The sequence below is a fragment of the Lagopus leucura genome, unplaced genomic scaffold (assembly GCF_019238085.1).
Source record: "Lagopus leucura isolate 7727_CA_CO unplaced genomic scaffold, USGS_WTPT01 Super-Scaffold_100016, whole genome shotgun sequence".
NCBI classification, from domain to species: Eukaryota; Metazoa; Chordata; class Aves; order Galliformes; family Phasianidae; genus Lagopus; species Lagopus leucura.
Window position 1 is genome coordinate 8,967,575 of NW_024962270.1, and position 21,332 is coordinate 8,988,906.

At 48.5% G+C, this 21,332-nt stretch overlaps 1 long non-coding RNA gene across 3 annotated transcripts; it reads right to left on the bottom strand.

The window, feature by feature from the left end:
* Positions 1-4,179: 4,179 nt before the first annotated feature.
* LOC122182898 lies at positions 4,180-7,207 on the bottom strand. Of its 3 annotated transcripts, none has more exons than XR_006180036.1 (3): positions 7,184-7,207; positions 6,148-6,211; positions 4,180-4,281 (listed from the first exon to the last, which is right to left on the bottom strand). It is a non-coding gene; the product is annotated as an uncharacterized LOC122182898 (long non-coding RNA). The 3 variants fall into 3 exon arrangements; XR_006180037.1 differs by lacking the exon at positions 4,180-4,281 and adding an exon at positions 5,614-5,887; XR_006180035.1 differs by lacking the exon at positions 4,180-4,281 and adding an exon at positions 5,830-5,841.
* Between the last annotated feature and the right edge of the window lie 14,125 nt (positions 7,208-21,332).

The window sequence follows — 21,332 nt, forward strand, 5'->3', positions numbered from 1 at the left end:
GTCTGCTTGTCTTCATGACAGCCAGGGCATGACTCAGGCTCCTACTTTGGCAAGGCTCTGAACAGGTGCTGGCTCTGCATATGCACTGCTGGCATGGGGTGGGTGTTGGTGGGGATCCTTTTTGGCTCTGTGACACCTCCCCTCTTCTGGTGCTTAATGAAAACCTCAAAAATCTCAGTGTTTGACTCCCTGCTGTGGCTGTTCCAGGTCCTTGAAGCATGGTGGGTTCCTGGGCAGCAAAAGAAGGGCCTGAGGTAAGACATCCCTGAGATCTGTTGGGGTTTGGTCCCCAAAACACATTTCTGAAGCCTTTTCTGGAGTGCATTCTCTAATGCCTCTCAGCATAGAGCCTTTTCTCGTGCTGTTTCATTGGCCTTGGAGCCTGTCTCTGGTACCAGAACATGCTTTCCAACACATGTGCCAAGGCCTCACCACAGTACTCAGGATCTGCTTCAGGGTTTTGGAGGACAGATGTGAGTCCAGTCCCTGCTGTGACTCATTCTTCCCCTGCTTCTAAAACAAAAGATGACTTTGGGCCACTTGCCATTGCCAGAGTCCCTTTTAGGCACAGCCAACCAGTTTGGTTCCTAGACGCATAGCTTGTTTTAACTATGTTAGAGCCTTTTTAGTTTGTGTAATACCACCTTTCCATGCCCACTCTGTCCCTCTCAGTCCGTGCCACCAACCTTGTGGGTATCTACAGATCTTTATGAACAAAGGCAAGGCAAGGAAAGGCAAGGCAAGGCAAAGAAATGCAGATTCACAGAGAGCCACAGGTAAGTGGCCCACGGGCAACCTGAAAGAGATGGTCACCACTCACTTGGACACTTTTGTTCTCTTGTACAGAGAAATTCATAATAGCCCCAGGAATCACAAACTGTCCTGGTGGTTGGGCTTTCTTCTTAGAACAGGTTGACTCTTTGAACTGAATGATCTTTGCCTCGTGAAGACCAAGCGCTCCACAGGCTCAAGTTTATCCCAGACCAGCTGGTGTTGGCACTGAGTCACAGCCATGTAGCTGTGCCACCAGGATGACTGAGCCACTTTTGCTGGTTTAGCTGAGAATAATAAAACACCTTTTCTTGGCTACCACCACTCACTGACATTCAGACCCTGTGCCACATTGTCACAGCAGAGGAAGCCCAGTTTCACGAAACCCTCCCTTGGAGGTACAGCAAAAGTGGGTTTCCACCTTTTTGGTGTTGAAATCCTCCCTTCAGAGGGAACAAAGCCAGGCTGAGCTCAAAACTCTCCTCCATACTCAGGTGTGAGCCAATGCTTTGCTGGAGCCGGGAGCCCGCCATTAGGCAGCAGTCCTTCCCAGCCCGAAGAGCAAGGGTAGGCGTCTGCAGCTGAGAGCTTGGCTGTCTAGACAGCAGTAAGAAATGGGCCCTCTTAAGGACTCATTCATCTCTTCCTAAGATGGCTAAATAGGTCAGATGACTCATGCCCTGAAAGCGCCTATTTCTCTTTGCTGACTACAAAGGCGAAGGAGCTTGCAGCAACTCTGTGCTGAAGACGGCTGAAGGTAAAGGATCTGAAGGCAAACCTGCAGATCCAAAACGCTGTCTGTGACTTCATCGATGATGTGGATGGAGTGATGAAGAAATATTTAAATGCCAGCCATTCGTTAACCCGCGCTGAAGGTGATGAGTATGTAGGAATCCAGGCATGCAGAGCTGCATAGGAGGAGGTGGAAGGTCAGATCTCATTTCTGCCAGAGGCTGCAAGGACCACAGAGTGGGAATTTAGGCTGGAGGAATTCGCTAAATGGCTTTTCCACGACCACCAGTGCCTCCTAGGTCTTCCACAGTCATCCTTTAGGTAGGGCTGAGGGCAGCTCATTGCCCTGAAAATCCTTGACCACTGCTTTGAAGAATCCAGTGCCGGTGGGTCTAAGCAGATGCAAGATCACAGTCTGGTGGTGTCCCCAGCTCTGCTTTGCATACTACTACTCAGTGATGTTTGGGATATGGGGCCTGGAGGAATCAGTTTTGGGATTTACCAGGGGCAGTAAGGAGGGCAGCTGGGAACATTGGAAACTGCCCACACAAGAAATGACACCTGCAAAAGCTTCTCCCACAGTGCAGCTGTGATGCAGAGGGGCTCACTCTCTACAAAAGGATCGCCATGACCCCAGTGGTGGCTGCGTGCTTGTGAAAAATGCCCATTTTTCTTACAAGCACCCCAAAACGCCTGCAGTTTATAGCACTGTTCTGATATTACAGACTCGTGCTTTGGCCCTGCAAAGCATCACGAGGTTGGCTTAAAAAAATCAAGATGCAGCTCACAGCAGATTCTTGTTTTTTCACTCCTGCTTTTGGAGGCTGACTGAGTCATGCTCACAAGCCTCTTTTGCCAGACACCAGGGCTAGCAGCTTCACTGAAGTAATTAAATGAGAACGGAGATTCTCAAATGAGCCCCAGGGTTGGCGTTTAGCTTGTGGCCCAGATGTGGCAGCATGGGGAGCAGAATGGGACCGGACACACCAGGCACAAGTCAGAGAGCCCAGGAGGCTGCAGTATGTGGGAAGGACCCAAAGTTGGGGTTCACTGCAGAACCCACAGTGAATAACTACAATTCTAGCTCATCAGCCAGCTCTTCAAGTTCTCCATTGGTGTCTGAAAAGATGGTACTTTGGCACGGCTGGGGCTCCTGTCCTCCTTTTTCTCCATGTTTCTGGCACTCAGGAGGTTGAGGATATTTCTTCCAGACATGATCAGAGCAACATTATTTTTCCAAAATGGAACTCAAGCTCTGAATTCTCCTGGGCAGCGCCTTAAAGGATTTATTTCCTCTACCCACTTCCCCTGTGCCTTGCTGTTATTCCTGAGGACATTTGCATGAAACAGTAGGATCCCTGTCTTTTGATGTGCAATTATCATCTGCAGAAATGACTAATCAATTAAGGACAGTCACTACCAGGCTTTCTATTTATTTCTTTCTCATTGGAACCAGAGTGAATGTGCCCTTTTTCACAGAGAAATTGCTGTTTTTTTTTCCAGCCAACACTGCTGAAAACTCCCCAACGGATCTGAAAATTACATCATGTCTTCTTTAGTCCCTGCTGTTCTCACCACCAGAGCTCAGCTGGTCACATGGCTGACAGCGAGCAGTCAGATAAGCTGCTCATATCACCCTAGGGACATGCCAGGTATGACTCAGTTCACACTTGGACAGGTGAAAGCACAAAAGCCTTGTGCAGTGAGCAGGCACAAATCTACTTCATGGTGGTCCACCATGAGAGGTTCAGCCAGGGATCCTAGAGGCAAACAGCAGGTCAGGACATCCCTTGGGAAGTAGGGAATTTGGTTTTGAAGGACTTTATGCTGTGCTGAAAAATAGAAGAAATCTGCAGCTAGAGGTGGAGGGCTAGTTTCTCTCTTCCATATGTATCTGATGGCATTGATGTCTTCTTCTGTCTCTTTATGCTACCATCTGTTCCAGCATCTGTCCCTACCTCTGTTACATGAGGCTGGGCATAAATAGATGGACATGGAACAAGAACAAAATGGCTGAAAAAAGAATTCATGCAGGAAGCATCATGTGCCCTGGGACTACCAGCACAAATCACCTCTCTCTAGAGCCATGATGGCTTTGGGGTATTGGTGCGTGCTCCCCCAGATAAAGGGGGAAAACGAGTGCATCAACCAAATGTGCACTCTTAGAGGCAACTGTATATGAGTTGTGTACACACAGTGCAGGGAATGGAATGACCAGAAGTGCAGGGGATGAAAGTCCAGGAGGTCCTGGGATCTCACCTCCATCCTGACAGTACTGAGAAGCATTGTTAAGGTTAGGAAAGACCTGTAAAATCCAAGTGTCCATCTGCCACCTATACTGCCCACAAAACCATGTCCTCAGTGCCACATCAACCCTTCTCTTGAACACTTCCAGGGGTGGTTGAATCCACCACCTTACTGGGCAACCTATGCTAATGCCTCACCAGTATTTTGGAGAAGAAAAATTTTCCCTAATTTCCAACCTGAACCTCCCCTGGTGCAACTTAAGGCCAGTACTTATCATCCTGTCACTGCTACTGGGGAGAAGGGTCCAACCCCCACTCACCACAGCCTCGTATCAGGGAGCTGGATTTGGGAACGAGGTTTGCTGGAAGGCTTTGCAGCTTGTGAACGCTAGTCCCTATTGCTGCAGTGTGCACAGGGATGGCTCCTACCCTAAAGATTACACTTCTCACCTGCTTTACTCCAGGAACTCTGCGAGACCCTGAAAAGGGGCTTAAAGCAGGGGGTAGCCCAGAAGATGAGAACAAGATGAAGCTGAAAGAGAAGCAGAGCTGTTTTGTAACAGTGCCCCCCAGGGAGAGATCACACCACACCAGAGATGTGGCTCTGGAGAGGTGCAGCACGCACAGAGGTGACCAAATGAATTGACACCAGGCAATTCTCACCGGAGCTAATGAGACAAAGTAATTGAAAATAAATGAAGGAACATGACACCTGGCTGGCAGATCAGTTATCTATAGCATGCCTTTCCTGAAATAACTGCTTCCTGAACACCATACACTGAGGCAAAACCAAGGAGATGCACACATAAAATAGGCCACTCCAGCAGGGACCTGGAGGCCCCTTTATTTTTAATCGAAGCTGTCAGAAGGGTTAATTGGATGGTGTGCAGCAGTGCCCTCTGTCTGGGGTATTGGCTCCCCTTGCCACCCATGGGTATGGTGCACTCAATCTAAAGGATGAAGTGCCCCATTGTTCTTGTCCTTGGGTGAACTTTTGGATTGCAGTGCAATGCAAAAATGGGGAATTCTCTGCTCTCCAGCCTCAGGGAATATCCCTGAATATATCCTGGGGAGAGCTCGGATGTTTTCATCCTTTGGATAATTAGGGTGAGAGAGGGAGTTCTCAACTCAGCTCACAAATGCCCCCTGAAGTCTAATTAGAGGCTTATAGAAACCCCTGACCTTAAACTGGTGGTCTGAGAGGGTCATCTGGAGACCTGTTGCATGGGACACAGCATTTGTCCCACAGAACTTGGTGTGTCCATCCCTTTGCAGAGGTGGAAGCAAAGGAGAGGAGGAGGGAAGAGCAGTATGGGGCAGTTGTTCTGACCCCAGGAATTAAACTAGCAGCCAATCACATTCCAACCAAACCACCCTGTGGTTCCCATCACTACGGGAATTGTATCCACAGAGGCAGATACAAGATGCCCTGTGCCAAAGGAGCATTTATGTCTCCCCATCCTGTATCACTTGGTAGATGGCTGCTCCTGGGTTTGGGTTTTCCTCTCTGAGGAAATGAAGCTGGGTTATATCTTCCTTAGGAAGCTGTCCCATCAAAGCTCTGCTGTCTCATGGAGACACTGCAAGCTTTTTCCCTTTTTATTTCCATCCTCGTTCTAAAAAGGAAAGGAGCAAGGGCAGAACACAAGCACATGTACTTTTTTGTGCAGAGCCAAAAAGATATGACCAAGAAACAGATCTATGCCTTAAAAAAGAGGTGGCTTTAAGAAGGAATGGTTCACACTCATTGGAATGGGCTGAGGACACCCCTAGCACTGCCCCATGACTGAAGTGTAGGGTCTGGGAATAGGGCACCCCCAGCATGTTCCTGCAGACTCCTCCTTTGGACAGAGGCCATGCAAGAGGAGAGAAATCAGGTGCCTCTTCTACAATATCTCCAGGGCTCTTCTGTGCAGACAAAGCAATTTTTAACCAGATCCCCCTGTTTAAAGGGTGACCAAGACATTGCACCCCAAAGCATCCTGAAAAGGATTGACACAAACAGTCCATTTCCTCCACAAGACATGCTGCTGATCTTCCTATCCTAAATCCTCAGGCATCTTGATTTTCATCGGTTCCCTTGCTCACTTCCCTTAAATGAAGTTGAGGAGTCAGTAGGCAGCCAGGAGCTCTGGTGTCTAAGTTTCATGAAAAGAAAGCAGAAAAAGAAAGCAAGGAAGGCTCTCCCTCCCCCTCCAACAAACGCAGCTGAAATCTCGTAATGAGAACACGGCCAACACTCTGCTCTGCCCTCTGCCCTTTATGGGGCAGGTTGCAAGGTCACAGAGACGCGGTCCCCCGGTATTGATCAGGGCTCTTTGGGGCTGGCATATGGTACCAGGTTTCAAAGGCCAAGCAGCTAAAAAAGAATTAAGTGGGGGCAAAGAGTGGAACGTACCAGATTGAACTCCTGACATGCAGGGGTCAGAGATCACTGGAGATAAAGCGGGTGCTGGAATGGCCTGCGCAATGTCAAAAATAAATAACTAAGCATTAAAAATCAAATGCTCCCCCTTCCCAGGGCACAGACCAAAATCCCACCATATTTCAGAGGGAAAAAAAACAGGCTGTACGAGTCTGAGGTGGTGGAGAGCAAATAAGGGGGAAAATGCCTTTTCCTTGATCAAGGGATGAGCATGTTCATGCCTTACCTGGAAGGTGTGCCTCTGGGATTATACAGCCTGTTATTTTGGGGGGAAGGTTGTCTTTATTTTGAATGTCCTTCCGCTCAGAAAGACAAACTTAAAAAAAAAATTATGGAGAGAGCAGAAGAAAATAAGCAAATAAGCATCCAGCACCTCTGCTTGCACAAGAGGCATCTCTTCTGGTTGGTGACCTTACCCACGGTGGGGACAACGCAGCTCAATAATCTTTAAGGCTACTTCCAGCCTAAGCCATCCTATGATTCCATGATTCTTTACCAGCAAGATGAGAGCATGAGAAAAGAGCAGCAGCTTCAGCCCGTGCTCCAGAACAGGAGATGGGATGGGTGCAAGAAGCCAAAGAGGACTGGAATTTCAGACTTGTCTCAGAGCTTTCTTCCTCTCCTATGAGGCACCATGGCCAAATGGAGAAGGCAGTGGGCAGAGCATATGGGAAAGGACAACTAAGGAGGTGCTGAGGATAGAACCAGGCAAAAACAGGTTCTGCCCCTATTCATCAGTGATTCTTCTTGTATTAGGGGACAGCAGGCATGAATGGTGGTGAAAAAGCAGCCTATGTGACGGGTAAATAAATTAAAAACAAACAAAAACTACTAACAGAGCTCATGGGCTGTTTGCCTGGGTTACACTCTAAGGAAGGTTTTTGTACTGTTTTATAGGGAAAGGCAATTGCAGACAACCAGTTCTAAATTATCCCCCCAAAAAGACACTGGTCACAAGCCAGTTAAAGAAAGAAAGATTTGCTTACCCATACCAAGGATCAACACTCACCAAATACTCCAGAAGGGAGGAGCTCCAAATGGAGATCCACCCTTTGTGGTAGCCAGCCCTTAAATGAGGTTAGGTTAGGGTAGGTTAGCCCCTTCCAGTCACACAGGTGAATTGCTTTCACCTGTGCTCCCAGGACTGGCTGTCCCTCCACCAGGTGCTCAATCATTGCTTCAGGCCACGACTTAGCAATTTGCATACACATGCCAAGGGTCTTGTGGATGCTTTAAGTTCAAACTACAGCATGTTGAGGATCTTAACCTGTTCTTCAAGCTCCTTCTTCATGTCCCAGTGCAATGCTGGCCATACAGAAGTTGATCAAAGGATGGAGGAAAAGACATGAAAAGGAACAAGCCTCTCAGCTAATGGACTTACCTAGAATATCTTGTTTCAGTGCTGTGATGCAGCATAGGAAAGCACATGGTAGTTCTGTATCTTTGTTCCTCCTTCCTGTCTAGGCCATATAAGACATTAATGAATCATGTGGTGCCTTTATCTCTACCACTCCATCCTTGACCGAAGCCCCTCGGATTTCTAGCGCTCCATGATGTCAGTCTGTGGCTGAACAAGTCAGTGAGCTCATTTTCCCTTCTGATTTTTGTTGCCTCCTCCTTTTCTTTTGCTCTCCTTTCATACCCTGCCAAGGGGCTCTATCTCCTTCTGCAGCTCTGCCTGCAGGGACACACTCCGCTCAGTTCATTAATGCATTCTTCTGGTTGGTTCCTGATAAAGCAAACTGCTTGGTGCTGTATGCAGCAGGGCTGGATGTGTTTCCAGACGCAGGTGATGCATCCAGAGTCTGGTCATTGTGCAGTTCCACCAACACTGGCACCAGAGGAGGAGCAATCTCTCCACGTTTCCTCTGGCATTATCAGTAGTGTACCGAGCAATAAGGATCTTCCATAACACCATCCAAAAAATTTTTACTTTCCTGATGTCAGGGTTAAAATCCATCAAAATTCAAGTGGGCTGAAAGGCAGCTCGACAGCCAAGGAGACCACTAAGGAGGAGTGGGAAAGTGCCTGATGTGAAGCCCAGGAACACATCTAGGAGGTTATGCTACGTTGACTATCTCTGTTGACCTCCCAGGTGTGGCAGGCTGGACAGGCAGAATGGGATTTTGTGCCCTCACATATTTCCTTTCCATCTGTGTGGGTGGAATACTCTAAATGGCATATTATCCCTTCCGCTCTGCGCTTCCCTCTGGATTCATACTTCTCATGAATGTTAGAAAATGTGCTCTAGAGCTGCCATATGATGAGCAATCAGTGCTTAAAAATGCTGCCTTCCTCCCCCCCTCCCATCTTTCTTGGTGAGTTCAGTACCAGATGGCAGACTCTCAGCCCGGAGAATGAATTGACAGCATAACATGACTAGCAGCAGCAAAATCTTCCTCCCCTCTCTTCCACCGCTGAGACTCCAGTAGTGCAGAGTGAATAATTTAGCAGCCATCTCTCATTCAGCAAACACTGCCGGTGAGCTGTGTGAAGATGATTTTTATTAACTGGACGGCTGGATGCAATTTTCCAGCAAACCCTGTGTGCAAACAAATTGTAGCTGACTGCTGGGTAAGTGCCAGAGCTTATGACTGTCTCCTGGTACAGAGAGATTAGATGCCCACATCCTGTTACACCATCTCCTCTGCTTGTGAATTATTTCCCAAGCCCACGAGTAACTTTGCTAGTGAACAATCATGGTTTCAGATCGGAGGGAGTGTTTTCAGCAAGACGCATGTTCGTGATGTTGTTTTGTTCCCTGGGAACATGAACAAAATCACGCCGCCCAGCCTGCTCTGTAAAAGTCATTGCGGATGCTGCTGATGGGGCTCATGGGATCTGATCAAGAAAAACATTTCTGAGCCCTTTTGTTTTTGATCCATTTGTTCATTTCCGCCTCATTCCAGCAACAGGGTGACTGTGTCACTAGGCGAGAGTGGCATTGGGTCTCATCAGCCCCTCTGTTGTCATCTACCATGAGAAGTTGTGGTCATATATGGGCCATGCTGGAGCTGCCACAGAAGTAAAACTGGGCAGGTGTCACCAGCCAGCAAGAGGCTGAACTGGTTGCAAGAAGATTTGGGGATTTTTACTTTGCGTCTTGCATGCTGCTTGTTGCTTGAAACCCACTACAAGTCCATACAGATGACTGCAGGTAGGGATGAGAGATCCTCCTGACCACTGTCCCCACTACAGACAAATGTGGCAGTGGGTTTGAGCTCCTCCTGAGCCTTGCAATTGTACAGTGCCAGTCTAAATGCTTGCTGGGAGGTATGAGGGACGTGAATCCTGCAGTGGGCAGGTAAGAAAAACTCTGAATTTGTTGGACAGGTGCCTGGAACATTAGGCTGTTATTGGAAACACGAGGCTTTTATGGTAAGTAATAGTAATGCTATTGGGCGTTTTCCTTAAATAGTCTGCCATGCTCCATATGCTGACAGCTAATGCAGAGGGGAAAGGTGTGTGCAAGCTGTTTTATAAGGACGCAGGAGCCCTGGTGTCTCAAGCTTTGAAATGCCCACTGTTACCCTGCTCTGTCCTCCCAGTGATGTGGGACACGTGTCTATTATAGAGAAAAAAAGCAACACACATTCAATGCCAGAGGGGCTCCCAGTTCAACTCTCCTAATCCCAAAAGACCCAAGTGCTCAGTCCTTCCATGGACACCATGGTCACCATGGAAAGACAGAATTCTAGTCTGAGGTCCCCTTCTGTTCCTCCCAGTGTAAGAAATTACCCTTTTGGATCTTGCAGTATGGAATCCCTTGGTAACAGGTCCCCAGCCAAGGAAAGCCATTTCTCATTTAAGAAGCATCCAGGACAGAACAAGCAGAGCTTTGAGATATACAGAAATGTTGTTCAAATACAATATTCATCCTCTCCTGAATACCAAAGGAAGAACAAGAGTATCCCCAGAGCTAAACCAGCAAGAAGAGCTACAGCAACTAGGCCACCTTTGCTAGAAATAGCCCATGGGGCAGGATTAGCATCCTTCCTCCTGAGGAGAATCCCAAATGTAGAGAGATCTCCCTGGTAAACTCTGTTGTTTTTGTGGATTTTTTTTCTAATATCCAGCATGTTGTTCTGTTTGTCACTGCACTCCCTTTGAGATGCTGCCTCACATACAGGGCTATAAGCAGCATCTCATCACTTTAGCTGCTCTGAAGTTACTCCCAAGCAGTGAGCCATTTCCATGGCTGTTGTCCACGGAAGCTGGGCTGCCAGTGTCTGACACAGCCATCGATAGCCCTGTGCTCGTAGGAAGCAGGAAAACGCCTTTGAACTCCCTGAAAATCAGATGGAACTAGAGAGCCACAAAGACCATAAATATTGGGCTAAAAATATATTTTTCCCCGTTGCCATCTCCCACCTTCCTCCCCATCCTCCTCCTCCTCCTCCTCCCGTCGCCCTGGAAACCAGAGGCCATGACGCCTCGCCCCGGGTGACAGCCCTGTGACAAAGGCAGCTTTCACGGTGCGGGCGGGATGGGGCCGTCCCCGTAGCCCCTTCCTCCCCACACAATGCTGGGGGTGGCCCGCTACGCTGGGGGACACTTGGTGGCAGCCAGCCTCCACGGGTTCTGCCATCCTCCTCCTCTTTCACAGGTCAAGGGACAGGGTTCAGCGGCTCCTCCAGGCCATGGGGCGGAGGTAGGTGAAGAAGAGGGCAAGGGCTCATTCTTGTCTCTGTTGCAGGGTGGAGAGCAGGTCAGCCGTCCTCAAAACCCCTCGCACACCCTGGTGGGTCCCCAAGTGTCACTCAGCCTGAAGGAAGTTGTCCATCAAAGCTGGGGAGGCTGTGGGAATACCTGCAGGGCAGGAGGTAGGGACTGCATCAGCAAAGCAAACTTCTGACCCCACTGCTTTTCTCCCAGCCGGGACCACCAGCCACAAGGAACGTGCTGATGCAAGCCTGGAGACCATTTCATAGAATCAGGGAATTACAGAATCACCGAGGCTGGAAAAGACCTCTATGATCACCAAGTCCAACCGCCAACCCATCCCCACCATGCCCACTAACCATGTCCCTCAGCGCCATGTCTCCATGTTTTGTGAACACCTCCAAGGATGGTGACCCCACCACCTGCCTGTGCCACTGTTTGACCATTCTTCCTGAGAAGCTGGTTTTCCCAATATCCAACTTGCAGCAGAATAAACGTTGGAGGCTGGAAAGCTTTTTTAGGGAAAAACCTGATCTGCAGCCAAAGTTTGGTCTAGCAGGTGAGTGGTATGTCAGCAAGTATGGTCGGAGATGTGCTTCTGAGTGCTGGGGACCATCACTCTGCTAAGTCATGGAGGTAGCTCAGAAAGTCTTGGAAGAAACCCCAGCATCCTCTTGCAGAGCATCTCCTTGCCTAAAACAAAAGCAAATCTGCCACGAAGTCCCAAGCTACATTAAATCTCCCTGCAGAAACTTCAGATATGCTGCAAGGACAAGCACCTCATTTTGTAGGCAGACAGACCACTGAGGCAAGCAGCATTGCCCAAAAATATGGGGCACATAAGAAGAAATGCACACCAAATGGATCAGAAATTTATATGGTGCAGGAAAAAAATATCAACCAGTCTGTCCCTAATTACATCTATTTTACGTGCAGGCAGAAGAGGGACATGGACACCCCTGTGCTGCCTACGTTTTTGCAAGGAAAGAGGTTGAGGATTTGCCATGGGAGTGTTTGCTGTTGCTCAGGGTTGGCAGCATCATCCAGGCTGGGGTCTCATGGGGTGCTTTGAGGACTCCTCTCCTTCCACCTCTCCCTCCTCTGTCCTCTCCTCTGCCTTCTCCTGGGAGTGGTTTCTGGGAAGCTGGTGATAGAGGAAGGAGCCGCCGTGGCTGCAGGCAGGGAGTGCTGCTCGCATCCACCCTGCAGCTTCTTCCTGCCTCACTGAGCTCCACTTTCCTGTGGCCGAGTCCAAGCCCTTCTTGTCCCCTGCTTGGCAGTGCCTAAAAATAACTCCCCTATGCAGGTCTGGATAGAGTTCAGCCCTGTGAAAATGAGGGGAGGCAGGCAGAGCCCCATGACAGGATGGTGCCCAAGGATGCTGGCCCCACTGACATGCAGGTCATGGTATTGCATAGGACCATGGGCATGTCCCACATTAGTGTACCAGCTCTACCTTCCTGTATCTCTCCCTTCTTCTTCAGGAACTATATATTGCTCAAAAAATGGGGCATCTGGTGGTATTAATGAGCCTTTCTGGCAGAGACTTTAACAGATGCTTCATGCTCCACGCTATGGAGCGAGAGGAATTCCTCCCATTGCTTCCTCCCCTCAAAAGAACATCTTTGGCTGGGGCAGCGGTGGACCTGATGCCAACAGTTTTCTCTAGGAGTGAAATTTGGGTCCTGTTGGATGACGGCCTGATGGGATGATGAGAGGCCAGGCTGGATGGGACCCTGAGCAACCTGATCTGGAGGTTAGCAACCCTGCCTGGGGTAGGGGGGGTTGGAACTAGTCTGTCTTTGAAGTCCCTTCCAAACCAAACCACTTTATGATTCTGTGATTCTATGATTCTTTGATCTGAGATCCCAAAGGCAATCAAGCCCCTGCTTCCACCAGGTTCTGCTGCAGGGATTTTTGCCAGTTGAGCTATGGCTTAGCATAGAAAACATTTGAGGGTTGTTCCTTGCAGAACCATCGCCTTCATTTCTCTTGGCTTTATCTCACTATGTAGTCACCTGTCTGCCAGCCTCAAAAAAGAAGGTCTGGATGGCTTGCACAGCATCAGCTTGGCCCCTTTCCGCACAGCCTGAGACAGCCAGTGTGCCCACTTTCATGAAGGGCAGTGGCCAGAGGGGCTATCACATACTCTTGCACGTCCCATATCCTTCTGCTCTGCCTCCTGCTCTCCCTGTAGCCAAGGCATCCTGTTTGCAGGGTGTGCAGGCAGGATTGTGCTCCCTCGCTCTGCCTTTCCCCTCCTGGCTGAGGGCAGGAGGCAGTCAGTGTCCTGGGAAAAGCAAAACTTGAAAGTAAAGCTGAGCTTTTCATTGTCAGGAGGAATTTTTTTTTTTTCTTTTTGATGCGTTTCCTCTGGGTCGTTTCCTTTTCATTCAAACGGGAGTTAAAAATATGCTTCCGCTGACATCACTCACTGTCCCTTTTCAGAAGAGCTCTGCGCTAGTCTCCCAAACACCCCAGGGCTTTGCATTCCTCCACGGCCATGAGAAACATGCCTGGAATGAGCAGCTGGGGCAGCTGGTGGGGATGGGAAGGACCAGTCAGGGAAATGAGACTCTGGGGCTTTCTGTCTGCATGGTTAATGGGGTCTGGTGGCACTGCCGTTCACATAGGGGACATTCAGCCTCATTGGCTACGCCAGCAGGTGAGGGCAGCTTGGGAAAGTCTGGATCTCACCCCATCTCAAGCTGGGGGTCTCATGGAGAAGAGGGTGAGAGGCAGCGTGCTGCCCCATGGAACGTTTATTGCTCCATAGATGATGTTAGCAAATCTTTGGGCTCTACTGGGGAAACCCACTGGAGTTCGGGGCCCAGGCAATCCCATGCAATGCTGTGCGATCCTGACAAGGTTTGTCCCCTTAGGACCAATTGCAGCCCCACCAGCCATCAGCACAGATTTCAGTCAAATATGGTCCAAGTGAGTGGTGACATCTCCATCCATCTACCTTATGGTGGGCCTTGTGCAGGGCTGCAGCTGGGTGCAGGAGATCAACGGCTCAGAGGTACGTGGAGGGTTGAGCAGAGGGGTTGTTTGAAAAATCAAAACCTTCACTACAGACCCAGCTGCAACTCCATGGGAGAGAAGATGGAACCTTTCCCCTTCTGGTTCCCACTGGGAATAGCAGGGAGGCTCAAGCATTTCTTCCTCACACACGCTGAGAAGTCCCAGTGATTCCAGAGGAAGGCTTCTGGCCCGGAGTCCAGATGTTTATACAGCTGTGGCTTTGTGCTGGGTGGCCTTGAACTTCCACAGAGTATTTGGCACGGGGTCAAAGGGTATGTGCAGCCATGCCTTGCCTGATGGCCTGGGTGGGGAGCAAGGGAAGTTGCTGGCCTGGCCTCTGGTGGACTAAGTTGCTGAGAAAGGGTTTTTCTTGCAGTTTTCCCAGCTGAGTGAGCACTTATTCCCAGTGAGAGACTGTAACAGTCCTGAAACCACTGAGCAATGGGGCAGCTCTTGCCCTGTCCCCACTGCTCCTGGAGATTTAGGAGATGCAGTGACATCCTAAAACTGCAGGCTATGGGCTCCGCATCCCACACGGGATCTCAATTACCTTCTGAAGCTTGAGTGGGTAGGTGATCTGTGCCTATTCTGTGCAGTCACGCTCATCCCTGGCAGCCTCCCTGAGACCTGAAATCTGGGGCCAGGGATATTATTGGGTGTTGTTTCACAGATCCAGCCTGCCCCAAATCCCCGGAGCCGGGGGCCGAGGCTAGCAAGACGCTTTCCAGCCAGGAAACGACAAATAAGGCAATTGCTCCCTCTTGTGACCCAGCGTACAAATGCAGCAGAACTGTCGGGAAGGAGGCGACTGGCGTCACGCAGTTTCCACCGCGAAGTCCTCCAGGGTTCTGGCAGTGATCCAGCAGCAAAGTCTATTTCTGTTGGGTCAGTTGTAGCTGGGTCCAGTAAAAAAATTGCGAAAGTTGTGTAGGACAAGAGCTCTCCGAGCCTGCGGGCCGCCCTCCTGCTCTGCACTTTCAACAGGAGTTTCCCTCAATTTCAGCTTTTCCCATTGCCCTTTTGCAGTGATGCTTGAGGAGTCTGGGTCCTCCTTGTCCATGATGCCTTGTTACATAGCTGAAGGCAGCGACTGGGTTTCCTCTTTTAGATTTCTTTTCTCCAGGGCAAGAAATGGTGATTGCCCAGCATCTCCATCTGCTTCATCCACCTGATCATCTTGTTGTCCCTCCCTCCAAGTGCTGTAGCTTCTGGAGGAGAGAGGCATAGGTGAACAATTGGAATAACTAGCAATTGAGGAATTATCTGGGCTTGTGAGGAGACAAAATGACACGTGGCCAGAGTCCATGAGAGCAATAGGTTAGATGCTAGGAAAAAAATTATTTATGTAGAGGGTGGTGAGGCTCTGGCATGGCTGCCCCATTCCTGGAGGTGCCCAAGGCCAGATGATATGGGGCCCTGGGCAGTTGAGCTGGTGGGGGGCAGCCAGCCCCTGGCAGGAATTGAGACTGGATGGACTTTGAGGTCTCTTCCAACCTAACCATTCTATGACTCTACGATTCAATGAATACTCAAGAGTATCCCTGTGTGCAGGTGGGAGTCTGGGGTGTCCTGATGCAAGCCAGCAATCAGGGACATGTGAAAGGTGGAAAATTAGAGCAGTAGCATCTGGGTCATTGCAGAAGGACAGGGTTAGAAGGAAATGCTCTGCCACTGATAATGAAAATAGTGGTAATAAGCTGGCACAGAGGAGCAGGAGGTACCAGCCTCCTTGATCCAGCTCCAAAGGCCTGACACACAACACATCACTATTACAGATACAATTAAAGACTTATTCCCCATCCCCAAAACTTCTGTCCATGGGGATCCCTCCCAAGCCGGTCTTGCCCAGGAAGAAGCAGCTTAGGCACTGTGAAGCTGCCTGCAGCCTCTCTGCTTTTCTATGCATGCCAGCTCTGTGGCATTGCTGGAAATGGAGCTGCTCTGCCCATGCATGGAGGTGTGTTAAGAGGGTCAAAAGCAAAAGCTTTATCTTTACTTTTGTATTCCTGGAGTGCTGATTTCCATTTGAACAAGCTACAACTCTTGGATGCAAATGTGAGGACTGTTGTCTTCTTTGGACAAATCTTATATGAGTCCTGGGCAAAGAAATGGTGATTTGATTTGTTTTCCTATGTCCCATAAAGATGTAGAACCACAGCACTGCTACTAGAAATACAGTCAGTGCCAATCCTCCAGCCAGACCCCAAAAAGCCCTTCCCATCTCTAGGTGGGCTTTTTGCTCACCCTCTCCCCAGAGGATGTCTGGCCTCTCTGTCTCAAAAGTATGCAACACAGCTACCTCTGCTCCAGATCCACGTGCCTACCTCTGCAGGACGCCCTCCTTCTGTGCATGAACAGAAAACAGCCCAGCAAGGACAAAGTGAGCCTGGAGGAAGTATCAACTGTTCAGGGGACGCCCCGGCAGATGCAACTGCACTTCTCTTTAGGACTTCACTACCTCCTGCTGTGGCATGAAAGAGGCCAGTATTTGACACTGGCTGCATCAGTCCGTCTCCAGGTTGGTCTCGGGAATGGACTTGACCGACAGTGAGCCTCCTTGGCTTTGCTTTAGGGCTATCCATTAATGGGAAAGCAGAATATAAAAGGCTAAGAGATGCCCAGGAGCACTGTGGGAAGAACCAGTGGCAATCTGTTGTGTTATAGATCCTGCAGTTCCCTCTTTGAACATAAACACACAAATTAAAATCATTTACGAGAAAAGTCATTTGGTGGTAATTTATAGCCTTGGCTCTGGAGCAGAGGAGTTCAGGGCTGTGGCACGGGGAGGGGATGTTGCTCTCTCTACCTTACTGTAGTATTTTATTTGGAAAGGCATTACTATTTAGATCAATGCCCAAATTTCCACCATTTACGCTATTCAGAGGGAATAATGAGGGAATAAACCAGAATGGTTTTCGTTTAAATTTAAAAATCATTTGGGTCTGTGTGGTTTGCAGCTCGTTGAAGCATAAGGTATCTCTTAGTCTCACCAGTCTGGGGCCTGGGACATTTGGATTGAGCCACGTGCCTGTGTCAAAGTACCCGTGTGAAGCCACCTGTCCCCAAGCCCTGAGTGCCATAGCTGTGACACATGAACAGCTGCATTTCTTTTGATGGGGCTGCTGTATTCTTCTGGGCACCTGGAGTCTCAATTCCTCTTTCTTCTCCCATAGCCCATTTTGGGAGCAGTGGTGTGTGTATATATATATATATATATATATATATATATGTATGTATGTATGTATGTATAGTTAATATCCAGAAACGTTGGCCTGTTTGGAGACTACTATGTCTTTTAGCAGGAGGAAACCAGAAAGTTCAGAAGCAGGTATTTGAACATCAGATTTTCTTTTTCTTCCCTTTCCTATCCTTTCTTTCCTTTCCCTTTCCTTCCCTTTTGTCCTTTCCTTTCCTTGCAGAAAACAATGTGTTGTCCTTGGAAAGCAAAGTAAAGGAAAAAAGGAAAACAATATGTTGTCTCCCAGGATGTACTGCTTCCTGCTGAACTGAGTGCAGGAGCTGTCACCCTCAGCAGTGATGGGTGTCCCATGAGGGAGTGCCACAGAGAGGCAGCAAAGCAGAAAGACCAGAGGTGTCACAGCGTGGGGGAATGTGGCACGCCTCATGCATCACAGTCTGGGATGTCACCGCTCTCATTGAGATAAATGGGGAGGCAGCCCCAGGAGAACCTTGGAGTCACTTCCACTTAGCAGCCTGCAGGAACTGGCCTGAGACAGGTGAGCAGGAGACAAACCTGACTGTCCAGACACAGCACATGCTTGTGGACAGTGCCACGTGTCACTGGGTGAAGACATATCCTGGATTGCACACCACACATACAGAACAGCAGGGTGTAAGTGGTTTGCTAAGGGTATGGCAGATAGGGACATCCACTTGGTGTGCTCTCTGAATACTCCATAGACCTTTAAGGTATGGGCAGTGCCTGAAATTTTCATGTCAGGGTGAAAAATCAAGGCAGAGCAGGGAAAGAGGATGGGTGAAAGTGCAAAGATGGATGATATGGGATTGGTTCTCTGACTTGCTATCAAGCAAAATGCACGTGCAGAGAGGGAAAAGAAGCATCAAGGCATAAAGAAAACACAATGAAGAGGGATGAGACTTTTAACTGAAAATGAAGCTCAGGGAAACGTCTTGACAAAGGGACGTGTCAGGCCATGCAAGGTTTCCTGGGGAAGTGCAAGAGATCCCACGGGGGGGAAGGGGAAAGACTGGTACTCAAAACAGATTAGAGAAAGTGCCCTGGTTGTGGCAAGCCATCCAACTCAGTGCAGGGTTGAAGGAACATGGCTCCTTCCAGCTCAGTCACTGCTGCTTCCAGCTGGGGTGGGCTTCCCTTCCATCCATGCAGTTTTACCACTATTTTAGGTGGCAAAAGACCAGTCTTTTTCATCTTTACACCAAGCTCAGAGACTCTCCGCTTCACAGAGAAGGTCCTGAATTTGGGAGCTGCCTGTCCCCCAGGGAGGCGATTTCTTAAATGTGAAGGAGATGGAGTTCAGCCTGGTGGAGGAGATGTTATTCCCCAACCCTCTGGGGCATGGATCTGTCCAGATACCACCAAAACCTGGACCAGAGCTGCATTTAAGGCCTGCATTTCTATGTGTCTCCTTTGATTCAACTAATTGGCCAGCGAGCTGCAGGGAGACCAAAGTGCTGTGTTAAAAGGATGAGATGAAATAAGAGTGCAGAATAAATCATGAGCCAATTTCCAGCATTTTCTTGGCTGAAATGGAATGGTTAATCATTTTGATGGTAAAATTAACATAATTACTTTACCCACCAGCCCAAGCCAGGCTGAACAGTGAAAAAAAACAGGCTGCTGTTTCACAGGGAGATGTTTATGGAAGTGTTTGAAGGAGTCATGGGATTTGGGTCTGGGAAGAAACTGCCTTGGCCACGCAGAGCCACAGTTGCCGTGCTTATCCTGAGCATCTGCTCAGTGCAGTTGTTTCCTTGGAGCCACATGAGCCAGATTTCACATGAAATATTCCCCCCTTTCACGTACAAGATTTGTGAAGAGATGACAGAAACCACAAGAAATTCAAAATAATGAAACAGAATAAAGTTGATGGCATTGTGGTACTTGGGTTAGAGCAACAAGACCCCACCCCTTTTCTTATGAATCTTACAAATTCTTATATAATCTAACCCAAAAAAACTTTCTTCAGGGCCAAATCCCACAGGCCTGTTGGCACCTCACTCCTGCTTTCAGTAATTTTGATTTTGCTGCCCATTAATCCTGTCTTTGTTTTCTTCTATTTTCTGATGCCATACACCTATTTGTTTATACTTGTCTGAAAAAACAAAAACCACTTCATGTATTCCATACATACTACATTGCAGTTACCATGATTATGGGGAAATTAGGTGTTTGCAGGACATTGATTCGAGTCAGGAAAGTCCCCATTGTGCAACACTTTGGCTTTTCAATAGGACACATCTCAAGATCCGTGGCTAGAAATTGACACACTCCTTCTTACCCAAGTGCCCTGAGGTGGTTGTTTCTTATGAACTCTTGATCTAAGGTCTTGCATCTTCCCAAATCTCTTATTTCAGCCACAAGCAGCCAATCTGAGTAAGACCTTTATAGAGCGGTACACTCTTTTAGCTCAAGTATTGGAAGACCAAATGAGACTCCTGGTCTCAACTCTCTTTCCAAGCAGAGATGTTGTATGGCAAGAGAAGGTAATGGTAATCCCTTCAGATAGGATTTAGGCACTACAGGGCTATAACAGGTAACAAAGAAGGACATTAGCTCACCCCTTCTAACAACCAGTGACAGATCAAGAAGGCTGTGGTCTCTATTCAGAGAAATGCTGCTCCCTTGGCTGCTAACCCTTAAATGAGGGGTTGCACCTGAGCTCCCTGGGCCACATCTTCTCACCTGGTGCTCAACCACTGGTTGAGGCTGTGACCTGGCAATTCCACTGCAGATGTCAAGACATTGTTTATGATAGTTTCAAGCAGCTTTCTGCTGCTTTTTTAGTTGCTATGACAGCTTCACTGCCCCACATAGTCATGTAATCTGCCTTGCCTATTGACTCCATAGCCTTGGTGCTAAAGTATAGTCTTAGGGTGGAGGATGGCCTCACTGCTTAGTATTTGACAGTTTTATGACAGCTCCTGAGACTCTAGGAAGAGGTCTGTGCTGTCCTGTGAAGTCTAGTGTTTCTCTGATCCTCCTATAATGTTTACAATAAATTCTTATTTTGTTTTTGGGGAAAAAACTGATCAGTAAAGCAGAAACCTTCTAATGACAATCTGAGTTAATGTAGTAACAGAGCCTCCAGCCACTAGAGTTTCCTATGAGGTTATTGATTGTAGAACAACACTTGTGTATTGTGTTAACATCATTTATAAGGAGGACAATCCTTGTTTACTTGTGTTATTAACACTGGAAGACTCAAGGGCCTTTCCACACACATTCATTTGCATGTTTCTTCCAATGAGAAGTAATAAAATATTAATATAGTTAAAGGAATGGGGGATAGAAAGAGGCCTTGCATTGCTCCTCTGGTTGACTGAGTGGGTGAGCCACATGTTCTTCAGCAGAAGAGCAAGGGAGGACTGAGGGCAGAGAGCACACTCAAGTTTTGGTCACCCAGTCCTTGCAATTGAAGGTACACATAGCATTCTCAGCACCTCACCTCCCTGTTCCTCACTCAGGTGGCCCTGTTTCACACCCATTGTACCCAACTCATCAGCAGGAAGGTCTGGAGGACTCCTGGGCTGGTGAGCAATCTACACCAATGCACAAATCCAGTGGCCATGCAGGATGGACCATCAGCTTTTATTTCCTCCATGAGCAGCAGAAACAACCCGGACACAATGAGCTGAAGCCATGGGCTAATCAGGATGTATAGCCAGCCACAGAGCCCATGAATATTTAACGAGCCCTGTTAAAGGATTTTTAGAAGTGTGCTCCCCACGGACAAGACAATGACGACTTTGTTTATCATTTTCTCCCCTTTTCCTGTTGCCACTAATCACTAACTCTCTGCTCCTTACTGGCACCTTTGAGGAGCTTTGGGGATGACTTATTTGCTCCAGCCTGGAGAAAAAATAAAAAAACAACAACAAAACACCAGCATAGGTGGTCACAGCACTGGGGTCTCCCTACACTGCTGCCCAGGCTGAAGCAAATAGAAGAGGGGAATAGATTGGGATGAGCATGGTAGAAAGCTGACAAGTGAACCCAAGCCATGAGTAGATGTTTTAAATTTATATGATGCCTGCAGGAAAGGACTAGCAATGCTGAGTACTGGTGTTGGCCTACCAGCCTCCTCTCTCCCTCCCTGGGCTAGAAACCCTCCTCTCTTCCTTCCTCCCTCTCTCCAGCACCCACCTCCTATGGGCAAAAGGCTGTCTCCAGAACCCCTCCCTCCATGCACACCACAAGGGCTGGGCTCTCAGCATCTCTTCCCAAGGCCATCCTCCTCCTTCAGAGCTTC